Here is an 11871-nt window from a genome sequence, read left to right as displayed (position 1 = left end):
CCTGGGGCCTGGCTGTGTGTTTGGCGGGGCGTCCACAGGTTTAATAGGCCATCATCAGGTGCCTAGTCCTTAGCAGTTCTCCCTGTTCCCAGCCCAGAAGGTGCCAAGGCTCTCTGGCACCACTGCGCTGGCTTGCTCTGGCCATGTGGGTCCTTGTCACACCCACTGGGCAGCCACTTCCTTGCTCGGGGAAAGCCCGTCCCCTTGTGGGTCCTGGTGGCTTTTGGTCTATAGCACACCACCCGGTGAGAAATGCTAGTCACCACACACCCCAGCACCAAGGACATGCCCACCAAGGTGTACTTCATCCTTCACATGTGAGCTGGTGTGGGGAGACCCAGCACGCCCTCCAGAGACCCTGCCTCTGCTGGGCTCTTCCTGCAGAGGTTCGTCCTCGGGGCTGCTGTGGTGGTGTCTCACTCCATCTAGACCGGAGGCTGGTCTACTAGGGCTGGTCAGACCTGCCAGTGTCAGTCCTTAGTGTTGGTGAGTCTTTCCTGAGCCCGGCTACAGGATCCCTCCTGGCTCTGCTTTGCGCCAATGGCTGAGCCCAGGCCTGTTTGGTTAGGCTTCTCTCTGACTCGGGTGGCCTCACTAGGCAAGACGCTAGGTGCGTCTCTGGCCTCAGTTAATAAAAGGAAGATGGCACTCAGGTGAGCCTCCAGCTTGAGTGAGGCCCTGCCTCCTGGCTGCCCCACTTGGGGCTCTAACCCAGTACAAAAGGCTGAGGAGCCCGACCCACTAGCTTTGCCACCAGGAGTTAAGCCTTCAAGGTAAGTGACGGGGCAGCTTTGTCTTGGAGCCGGTGTTTTGGAAGGAAGAGAGCAGAGCCATGCCTGCCAAGGGGATTATGAAGAACCCCCCCTTGGTAATCAGGTGCTTCCTGCTCTGCCTTGTTCTCACTAAAGGGGTTGGGGTGAAAGGGCTGGGTCTCCCTAAACCCCCACAGGGGAGATGGAGCAAGGCCCAACCCTCCTGCCTGAATGTGCCTCTTCTGACCCCACAGTCCCCCTCCTAGAGTAGTGTCTCCAGCCCATGGGCTACCCCCTAACCCGGCTCGCTGCCCCTTCAGGCCCAGCCGCAGCTGAGGAAGGCTACAGGGACATCCCAGCCAGTGAGCACCAAGCCCTGCTGCAGGCTGATCTCTGCACTCCAGACCTCTTCCCAGGCAGTTCCTTCAGCCCCCAGCCCAGCCTAGTGCAGCCCTTCCAGGCCCCAAGTCAGGGGAAGGTCCTGCAGACCCCCTCCTATCTCTAGCAAGACAAGCCCCTGGACTGAGGCTGGCAGGGAGGTGGGCTCTTCAGGGACATTGTTGCCTCTATGGGGACCCTGACCGTGGGTGTTCTAGCTGCTGCCCCTCGGAGGTGTCTACATCTGTAGAGTGATCCATCCCATTTAACACTTCCATCCCAAACCCCCTGCCTCTGTCCCAGAGGGACCCAACTCCCAGGCTCTGTGTCTTCTTGAGGCAATGAAAGCCTGGGCTCCTGGGAAGAGGGTGCTGGCTCCCTTGGAAGAACCTTGAGAGGCCCCTCCTATGATTACTATGACTGGCAGGGGGTCCCTTGCTTCTTTCTCCACTAGCCACCAGATCAAATCCTCTGTAGACCTCTTCTCAGATGGGGGTGATGGGGCCAGAGAACGCTCCACTCCTGCCTCTAGTTTAGAGCCTGGGACTCCAAGCTTAGCAACTGCTTCTCAGACCCTATAAACCTCCCAGACCCAAGCATCCTGTCAGAAGAGCCGAAGCTTCAGCTCAGCACAGAAGCTAGGGGCTTCTGTCAGCCTCTGCCCTTCCATTGAAGTGTCCTTGGGTTTGGGCTTGCTTGCATCCACTCTGAGTGGGCAAGAGATCCTGAAGAAAGCCCCTACTCAGAGAGGCTGGGTCCCCTGACAGACTTGGGCCCTGCCTGCCTCCTCTGTCCCTGGTGTGAGAGAGCCAGGGTCGCCCTCTCCAGCCTTCACTGCCACCCCTCCACTTGCCACCTGCTGGCCCTGAGGACACACTAGGTGTTCCCAGCCCTGTCCACTACCAACCTACCACCCTTGGCATCACCAAGTCAGCAGGTGGCAAGGGTGTCCAACTGAAGGACTGGTCCTTGCCACATCTGCCTGGCACTTCCCCAACACTGCCTTGCAACTCAGGGGCATCCTAGGACGCCAGCCTCTGGTAGCCTGGTCCTTTCCAGTTGTCAGCTTGGAGCCACCTTCTGGACCTGTGAATGCTGTTGCATCTGGAGTTAGCTTAGATCCCCCTCCTGGCAGCCTGGTCTCCCAGCTTTCCTCAGGACTGGTGAGGAGGCCTCTCCTGGCTCAGCTGATGCCATGCTCTGTACACCAGACTTGCTTTCCACGTAGTCCCAGCAGGTAGCCCTTTTCCCCTGTGGCCCCTGCCATGTAGACCCTAAACCTCCAGCTGGGCCCACCCTTGCAGAGGAGGTACCCACGGCTTCTGTAACACTTTCGTGCTGGGCTCCATCCCAGGGACCTCTCGGGGGTCTGGTGCCATGGACCCGACACAGTCCAGGCCCCCTTCCTCCTCACACATCAGGAGCTCTGTGTCCACCGAGGCTCCTGACTGCTGCGAGACCCACACAAAGGCCTCAGAACCACAGGCCCCTTTCTGACTGATGGTCCTTCCACAGCCTGGATATTCAAGCCTCTGGGCAGAGGTTTAATGACCCCCAGCACATTCTTAACCAGAGAAGCTACTTGGCACCAGGCCTTGGCTCTCTGGGCTGAGCTGGGTAGTGGGAGTGTCTCTGAGGCCACCTGGGCAGAGGGGCTTAGTCCTAAGCAACCAGCACTCACAACTCCTGCCATGTTCCTGTCAGCTCTCCTACCTTGGCTGCTGGGTTGCTATCCCAATTCAGCCACTGGTCATGGAGAGACCACCTCAGGAACCCACAGCCAGCTGGGAGGGTTTCTGCACCCCTTTATATGGTGCCCACTTGGGTGGGAGGGGCTTTGGGATCTTTTGGGGGGCGTGGGCTACAGGTCCTCTCTTCTCCACCCCAGCTCAGAAGTCTGCCCCAGAGGATGGGACTGCCCCCCTCGCAGAGGTGATCTGAATCAGCCAGTCCCAGCCCTGCCTTCAAGCAGAGCCCGTCCAGGTTTGTTTTTCCAGCTGGCCAGCAGACCCAAAGTCCCAGTGATGTCTGGGTGGCCTATGTCCTATCCCACTGTGTCCCTTGCCCCTGGAGAAGAGTCTGGCTCCAGTTCTGGCCTGGAAATCGGATACCTTTGGGTTGGAGGCCACATCTGGCAGGTTCCAGTACAGCCTGCCATGGCCAGGGCAGGTACCATGTCTGAAGCCCCAGGCTTACCTGCCAAGGCTCCCATGCTCCTCTCCACTTCCATGCACATCATCTATGCACCACTCCTGATGAATCCAGGCTCTCTCTGTGTTCACCAGCTCAGCTGGGAAGTTGCATTGACAGTAAGGAGAATAGTACCATCCGAGTTGTTGACCAAGAAGGGAGAAGCCTGGTTTGGAGATGGGTGGAAGAGGGGCTGTGGCACAATGTCTGCAAGCTCCTCTGCTTAGCTTCCTTTTTCCTTGGCCCTCAAAGAAAGCAGTTTTCTCCATGTCTCCTACCCTGCCCCAAGCACACAACACTGCCCCTGGTCTTTCTTTCCCTAGAATGTCTCCTCCACCTCCCTGTGGGACTGACAGCTTTGTTTTGCCCTGGGATCCTTGTGAGATGTGGTTATCCCTGCTTTCCTCAACAAAGAGGGCCAACTGAGGCAGAGAGGTGGAAGTCCCCCCCACCCCATGGCCCCAGCCCTTCTCTGGGTGGTCATGCCTAGTGGGTGCTAAGCTTAGAGGCCTCTCTGTTACCAGCCTTCTCTTAGCTCAGGCACATGCTGTCCTCACATCCAGCTTCCTAAAAGAGTCTTTCTAGTAAGTCTTCTTGGCTCCATGAGGCTGGATGAGGCTCTAAGCCTGGGCTTAGGGCCCTGCCTTGTCTGCCTCTCAAGCCCCTTCCAGGCTAGGGAGAGACCTGGGCCTCCATTGCTACTGATACCCACTAGCTGTGCCCTGTTCATGTCCCCTCCCTGCAGCGAGAGGTCGGTCTGGGTGCAGAGTCGGGTGGAGGCCTAGGGGTACTTTGTGCCCACTAGCTCATATCCGTGCCCTGTGGTAGCCAACATGTGCCAGCTCATGGGCCTGCCCTCACTCAGCCCCAGTGGTGAATGGAAGGATGCTCACTATCTTCTAGAACATGCCCACCACACCTTTGTGCCTCCTGGATTCCTTGGCAGACCTGTTACCTACCCCTCTGACTGCCCTGAGGCCCAGCTCAAACCTTCCCTGCCCACAAAAACTTTTACCTGAAAGGACATCCCCACCCCTACACCCTCTCACTTCAGAGCTTTTGGTGGGAGTTCATGTTAGGGGTTGGATATTAGGGGGTAACATTTAAGAGTGGAGAGTAGGACCCAGATAGCTGTAATTCCCACAGGGCCAGGCTCTCATCTGCCGTGGCCTCTCCTTCCAGGACAGCTCAATGCCCTGCTTCCTTTGGTCTGGGGCTGGCTGGGAGCTATGGTTACCCTTGCTCAATTTGACTTCCAAGGCGGTACTGACATCCCTGTGAGACAGAGGGGAAGGCTGGCCTAGCAGGGGTACCACAGCCAAACAGGCCTTGGGTCTTGGCACAAGGTGGCCTAACACCCTTCTAGTTTTGTGCCCTGTAGGGTGTACCTGGAGCACCTGGAGCCCAAGAAGCTGCCCATCACCTTGGTGGTCCTGAGATCAACGCTCTGCCCATGATGAAGGCTGAACCTGCTGAGCAACCCAAAAGCAGGTGCTGTCCCTGCACCTTCCACAGCCCTGGTGTTGGGAGGGTGTTGTTCCTAGAGGCTTAGGGGATGGGAGCAGATCACAGATCGAGAGGACAGGGTATCTCCATAAGCTGTCATCTGGGCTCCTGGGTGGGACCTCTGAACCTGACCCTTCCCCTGTGAATCACATGGCTCCAAAAAAAAAAAAAAAAAAAGGAGTTGTCCAAGGTTTACCCCGCAGTGAGGGGCAGAGTGGGACCTTGGCTCTTCCTTACTCAGATACAGCTTTCTCACCCCTCTGCAGCCAACAGAGAAGATGGGTGGGCATATCCAGCGAAGACTTCACCTTCGTTTATATCTGGAAAGGGTAGGAGGGAATAGGGGGCTGGGGCTCTGCCTTCACTGCCACCTCTTCTTCCATTTGAGCACAGATGGCATCTGGGCAGTAGCTTGAGTGGCTTAGACCAGACAAGGCATCCCCCAGGTCCACAACCTGGCCTTGGGCAGAGTGCTTTTTTCTGTGTCTTGATCCAGAAGCCCAGGACTTTGAGTCTGTCTCACTAAAGGTCCTCAGGCCCCCAGACCCTGGGCATTCTCCTCTTCCAGCCCTGGAGGATCCCGGGGCATTGCCACCCCCATGGCTGCCACACCAAGACAGGCTTTGGCCACTGAGGTTTCCCCCTGGAGCCTCAAGCCATTGCCCTGCCGTCTTCCAGCCCCTGGAGGGACACTCAGCCTGTAGCTCCTGGGCCCTGGACCAGACCTGCGGCTACTTCTGTCTTGTATGACTCATCTTGGCAGATTCAACACAGCATTGCCAGATGTGCTAGGCTGGGCTTGGCCCCTTCCCCACTGCAGTGGCATCTATTTGTAGAGGTTCAAGCAGGCTGTATTCTGAGGGTGGGGGTAGGGTCTGACTTAAATGGACAAGATGTCCCAGGACATCTGCTTAAGTTCTTGGCCCCTGTGGCCTCTTTTGGGCATGATGCCTTGTCATGTGTGGGTTCCTGCATATGGCCACAGGAGCCTCCCCTACCACCCTCTCTACCTCAGGCCAGTGTCAGGGCCCCTGTGCTTCCAGGCAGAAGCCCAAGTGCAGAGCCAGGCCTGGTGAATGGTCCCCAGGTGCTGACGGTGCTGACCAACCAGCCACGGGCCTGAGCTCTCTCACTGTGGCTGGTGAGTGACACCCCCTCTTTCCCCACCCTGCTGTTCCTCCAGGGCCAGGTGTGGGCCCACCTGGCCTTTGTCTGCTTCTGGCCTCTCCTTTGCCTACCAGGCTCTCAGCTGAATGCAACAGTCTTGCCTATTCCCTTGACTGTCCTCAATAGGAAACTTATAGAGCTACTCAGACATTATGTCTGTTGTCTGCCAGGCCCTTACAAGAGACATGGCCACTCTGGTAGGCCTAGGGCCAGCTTGAGGTACCCAGAGGTCATGCTCTCCTTCTGGGACCTAGCTCCAGTGGCTCCCAGAGACCCTTCCCCATCTGAGCAATGGCCTAGTGGGCAGCTACCACTTCTCCCATGCAGGGCACCTTGCAGGAGCAGGAGACAGGGGAGGAAGGTCAGGCAAGAGCTCTGTCCCTGCCTCCACCACTTAAGGTTCATTGGAGGTGAGGTGTCCATTCCTGCCTGCCTCCCGGCTCTCTGAGCTACAGGTTTCATCTTGAGGTTCCCGGTGAGTGTCAGGGGTGGGAGGGAGGTGAGCCTCAGCACTCCTCCCTGATCTTCAGGGCCTGGGCAACCACTGGCCCAAGAGAGCCTTGGTCAGCTGGTTTCCCCACTGCCATCTCCCAATACCTGGGGCTGCATGCTCTGTCCTCTGGGTGGGCAGAAGGAAGAAGCAGTATTCCTACCTTCCACGTTCAGGTCCTAGTAAAGCCCCTGCCATGGGGATGTGGTGGTCAAGAATGCAGGCTCTGGAGTCATTCACACAGCTGGGGTTTGAGCCCAGCCCTGTTACTTTGTGACTTTAATTTTTATTTTTTTAACGTTTATTCATTTTTTGATAGAGACAGAGCGTGAGTGGAGGAGGGACAGAGAGAGAGGGAGACACAGAATCTGAAGCAGGCTCCAGGCTCTGAGCTGTCAGCACAGAGCCCGACGCGGGGCTCGAACTCACGGACCGTGAGATCATGACCTGAGCTGAAGTTGGACGCCTTAACCGACTGAGCCACCCAGGCGCCCCACACTTTGTGACTTTAGACAAGTCACTTAACTCGTAAGCCTCCCTTTCTTCAGATGTTATATGGGGACAATAGCACCTGTTTCACAGGTACTTGATGAGCACCCGGTTGTTGGCAGGAATGGAGTCCATAGGTGGTGACAGGCGGAGTGATTGAGGCCAGATTGCATGTCCGTCTCTCTGAACCTCTTATTCATCTGGAATAAGATGCGTGGCGCTAGGGTTGCTGCGAGAATGGTCTGTGTGCTGCTGGTCACGGGCCCTGGGAAGTGATCCTAAAGCCCCATCCTGCCCACAGGAAAGACCTGCTTAGGAAAGACTCACTCATCTGTATGGGAGAGTGGGTATTCCCGGCCCAGGCCAGACCCCTCCACCATCCTGCTGACCCTGGTGGTGACTGTCCAGCCTGACGGCCATCTGGCTGACTCACCTCCCCGGGTGGACCCTTTCTCCTTCCATGTTGCAGGTTTATCTATCACCTCCAAAGAGGTCATGCCAGGCATGAGGGTTCTCCTCTTGTGCCCCCACCGAGGGTGTGTACTGTCTGAACTATATCTTCACGCAAGGCCTCCATGAGGCTTGACACAGCCTGTTTTGTAGAGGGCCAGAAAACAAAGCCCAAAGAGGGGAGGGGCTCAGCTCACCCTCAGGCTCTGTCCCTGTCCATCCCACTGCTTTGCTCCCAGGTCGCCTACAAGGACTCCTATGGTAGTGGAGGTGACTCAAGAGAACAGGGCTGCATAATCCTCCCTCCCTAGGACAAACCCTAATGGGGAAGTTTTAGATATCCTAACAGTCGGGGGAGTACTTCCCAGGGTACCCTCTTATACCCTGGCCTGCCCCGGCCCTTTTAGTCAGAAGTTGTGGGTACGTGGAGAGTGGAGACTGGCTGAGGGTATGTGCATATATCAGGCTGGTCTTGGAGGGGCTGGGGTAGAACCTTGGGGGGCAGGGGCCCCTCAGGGGTATGAATGAAGGACAGAAGAACATGTCACTGACTGTAGTCAACCCGTATATGGTGACCTTCTTGCTGACCCTCTCTGGCATCTTGGTGTTGGCTGCCATCTTTGTCTAGGTCCTGGGCTCCTGGGGCACCTCATGGGGCCTGTTGGCTCTTCTGTAGGTGGGGAGCCTAAAGTAGGACTACACCTGAGTCTCTGTTTCCTTCCAGGTCACAAGTTCCAAGACCATCCCCCCTCTGCTGCCAAATCTCTCTCGTGTCCCAGTGGGCCCAGGAGCTGTTGGAGTTTTGTGAATCAAGGCCTTTTCCCACCTGGATGTCACCCAGGAGGTCACCAAACCTGCCTGCAGAGGGCATGATGCTATACATAGGAAACCCTAAAGACTCCATCAAAAAACTATTAGAATAAATGCATTCAGTAAAGTTGTAGGATACAAAATTAATATACAGACATCGGTTGCATTTCTATACGCCAATAGTGAAGTAGCAGAAAGAGAAATTAAGGAAACAATTTATGATTACACCAAAAAGAATAAAAGACCTGGGAATGAACTTAACCCAGGAGAGGAAAGACCTATACTCTGAAAACCATAAAACACTGATGAAAGAAATGGAGGATGACACAAGTAGGAAATAGTCCATGCTCATGTATTGGAAAGACATTAGTCAAATACAGTTAAAGTGTCCATACTACCCAAAGCAATCTACAGATTCAGTGTAATCCCTAGAAAAACACCAATAACACTTTTCACAGAGCTAGAACAAATACTTCTAACACTTGTATAGAACCACAAAAGGCCTTGAATAGCCAACGCAGTCCTGAGAAAGAACAAAGTGAGAGGTATCACAATTCCAGATTGTAAGATATACTACAAAGCTATAATAATCAAAGAGGTATGGTACTGGCACAAAAATGGACACAAACATCAATGAAACAGAATAAAGAGCCCAGAAAGAAACCCACAATTCTATGGCCAGTTAATCTCTTACAAAGATGGTAAGAATATACAACAGAGAAAGGACAGTTTCTTTAAGAGGTGCTGGGAAAACTGGACCGCTTTCTCACACCATACACAAAAATAAAATAAGTACCTAAATGTGAGACCTAAAACCATAAAACTCTCAGAAGAGTGTTTGTCTTAGCAACAAAACATTGGTCTTAGCAACATTTTTCTAGATGTGTTTCCTCAGGCAAGGGAAACAAAAGCACAAATAAACTATTGGGACTAAAATGAAAACCTTGCACAGTGAAGGAAACCATTAACAAAACAAAAAGGCAAGTTACTGAACTGGAGAAGATATTTGTCAATGATATATCTAAAAAGGAGTTAATGTCTAAAATATATACAAACCTTCTACAACTTAAAACCAAAAAACCACAAACAAAAACAAGCAAAACCAGTTAAATTTTTAAAAACAGGGAGGTGGGGAGGTGGGGCACCTGGGTGGCTCAGTTGGTTGGGCCACCGACTTCAGCTCAGGTCATGATCTCACAGTTTGTGAGTTCGAGCCCCGCATCCAGCTCTGTGCTGACAGCTCGGAGACTGGGGCCTGCTTCAGATTCTGTGTCTCTCCCTCTCTCTACCCCTCTCCTGCTCATGCTCTGTGTCTCTCTGTCTCTCAGTAATAAATAAATGTTAAAAAATTAAAAAAAAAAAACAGGGAGGGGACCTGAATAAACATTTTTCCAAAGAAGACATACAGATAACAACAGACCCATGAAAAGATATTCAGGTCTCAGTCAGTTGAGCACCCCACTCTTGATTTCAGCTCAGGTCATGATCCTGGGGTCTTGGGATCGAGTCCCATGTCGGGATCTGTGCTGAACGTACAGCCTGTTTACAATTCTCTCTCTCCCTCTCTCTCTCTTGCTGCCCCTCTCCCCCACTTGTGCGCTCTTTTTCTCTAAAATAAAAAAAAATTAAAGATATTTAACATCATGAATCATTGGGGAAGTGTAAATCAAAACCACAGTGAGATATCACCTCACAAAAGAATGGCTAGTATCAAAAAGCAAGAGATAACAAGGGTTGGTGAGGATGTGGAGAAAAAGGAACCCTCATGCACCACCATTCTTGGGAATGTAAATTGGTGCAGCCATTGTGGAGTGGAGGTTCCTCAAAGATTTAAAAATAGAGATATCATATGATCCCCTTATTCCACTACTGGTTATTTACCCAAAGAAAATGGAAACACTAATTTCAAAAGATATATGCACCCATGTGTTTATTGCAGCACTATTTACAGTAGCCAAAGGGCACCTGGGTGGCTCCATCGGTTAAGTGTCTGACTTCAGCTCAGGTCATGATCTCATGGTCTGTGAGTTCGAGCCCCGCGTCGGGCTCTGTGCTGACAGCTCAGAGCCTGGAGCCTGCTTCGGATTCTGTGTCTCCCTCTCTCTCTGACCCTCCCCCGTTCATGCTCTGTCTTTCTCTGTCTCAAAAATAAATAAACATTAAAAAAAATAATAATAAGTAAAACACAATCTTACAATAGCTAAGATATGGAAGCAACGTAAGTGTACATTGATAGATGAATGGATAAATATACATGATATATGTGTGATATAAATGTGATATATATGCATACATACACACAAGGGAATATTAGCCATAAGAAGGATGAGATAATCCCATTTGTAACAACATGGATGGACCTAGAAGGCATTATAATAAGCAAAATAAGTCAGAGGAAGACAAAACTGTATGACTTCACTTGTGTGTGGAATGTGAAAAACCAAAGAAAGCAGAAACAGGCCCAGAAATACAGAAAACAGCTGGCAGTTGCCAGATGGGATGGGTTGGGGGCATGAGCAAAATGGGCACAGGAGAGTGGGAGATACAAGCTTCTGGTTGGGGAATGTGAAAGTCATGGGGAGGAAAGGTACAGCATAACGAATACAGTCAATGACACTGTGATCGTGTCACCTGTATGGTGACAGGTGGCAGCTACACTTGCCGGGGGGCATAGCATAATATACAGTTGTGGATTTACTACGTTGTACACCTGAATCTAATGTAACATTGTGTGTCAACTGTAATTTTAAAAAAGTTTCTGTGAATGTGGTCTCCCTGTCTCTCAGAATAGCCTTTTGTACTATACTCACCCTTCTTGTGATGATATGAAATGATAAAATGCCTACATAATGACATGAAGTGAGGTGACTGACGTAGGCACTGCGACGTAGCATTAGGCTGCTTGTGACCTTCTGACATATGACAGGATCATCTGCTTCCAGACTATGACTGACGCCAGGTAACTAAAACCACAGGAAGTGAAACCACAGATGGGGGTGGAAAACTGCTGTATACGTATATAAACCCACGAACATCCATCTAAATGAGTATTTTTACCTCCTTTTTATGGAAAGTTTCTATCTATATGGAGGTAAAGAAAAAACAATCCCATCACTCACTTTCAATAATTATCAAATACAGATAATCTTGCTTCCTCTATGCTCTCCATACTCTGCTTACACTGGATTAGCTGAAGCAAATCCCAAACTTCATATAACATCATCTATAAATTCTTCAGTATGTATATCTTCAAGATAATGATTCTGTATTTTGGGGGCACCTGGGTGGCCCAGTCGGTTAAGCGTTCGACTTCAGCTCAGGTCATGATCTTACAGTTCATGAGTTCGAGCCCCATGTCGGGCTCTGTGCTGACAGCTCAGAGCCTGGAGCCTGCTTTGGATGCTGTGTCTCCCTCTCTCTGCCCCTCCCCTGCTAGCGCTGTCTCTGTCTCTGTCTCTCAAAAATAAACATTTAAAAAAAGTAAGTAAAATAGTATAGTGGACCTCATGGGAGATGGGGTAGGTAAAAGGGCTCTGTCCTCTATATACTGGGGATCTGTGCTTTGACTGCTGATGGCTGCATTTGACTACAGAGGTGCAGAGAGGAGGGCAGCCTTTGTTGTGCACCTTCCCCACTGTA

At 52.0% G+C, this 11871-nt stretch overlaps 2 long non-coding RNA genes across 2 annotated transcripts; both read left to right on the top strand.

The window, feature by feature from the left end:
- Positions 1-3012: 3012 nt before the first annotated feature.
- LOC123385853 lies at positions 3013-6862 on the top strand. The gene is made up of 3 exons (XR_006599001.1): positions 3013-3113; positions 4687-4811; positions 6803-6862. It is a non-coding gene; the product is annotated as an uncharacterized LOC123385853 (long non-coding RNA).
- An 89-nt stretch (positions 6863-6951) lies between these two features.
- Positions 6952-8379, top strand: LOC109500568. The gene is made up of 2 exons (XR_002158185.2): positions 6952-7011; positions 8147-8379. It is a non-coding gene; the product is annotated as an uncharacterized LOC109500568 (long non-coding RNA).
- The last annotated feature ends 3492 nt before the right edge of the window (positions 8380-11871 follow it).

Source organism: Felis catus, chromosome B3, assembly GCF_018350175.1.
Source record: "Felis catus isolate Fca126 chromosome B3, F.catus_Fca126_mat1.0, whole genome shotgun sequence".
NCBI classification, from domain to species: Eukaryota; Metazoa; Chordata; class Mammalia; order Carnivora; family Felidae; genus Felis; species Felis catus.
Note: the sequence above shows the minus strand (reverse complement) of the source record. Positions and strands in the feature narration are given on the sequence as shown.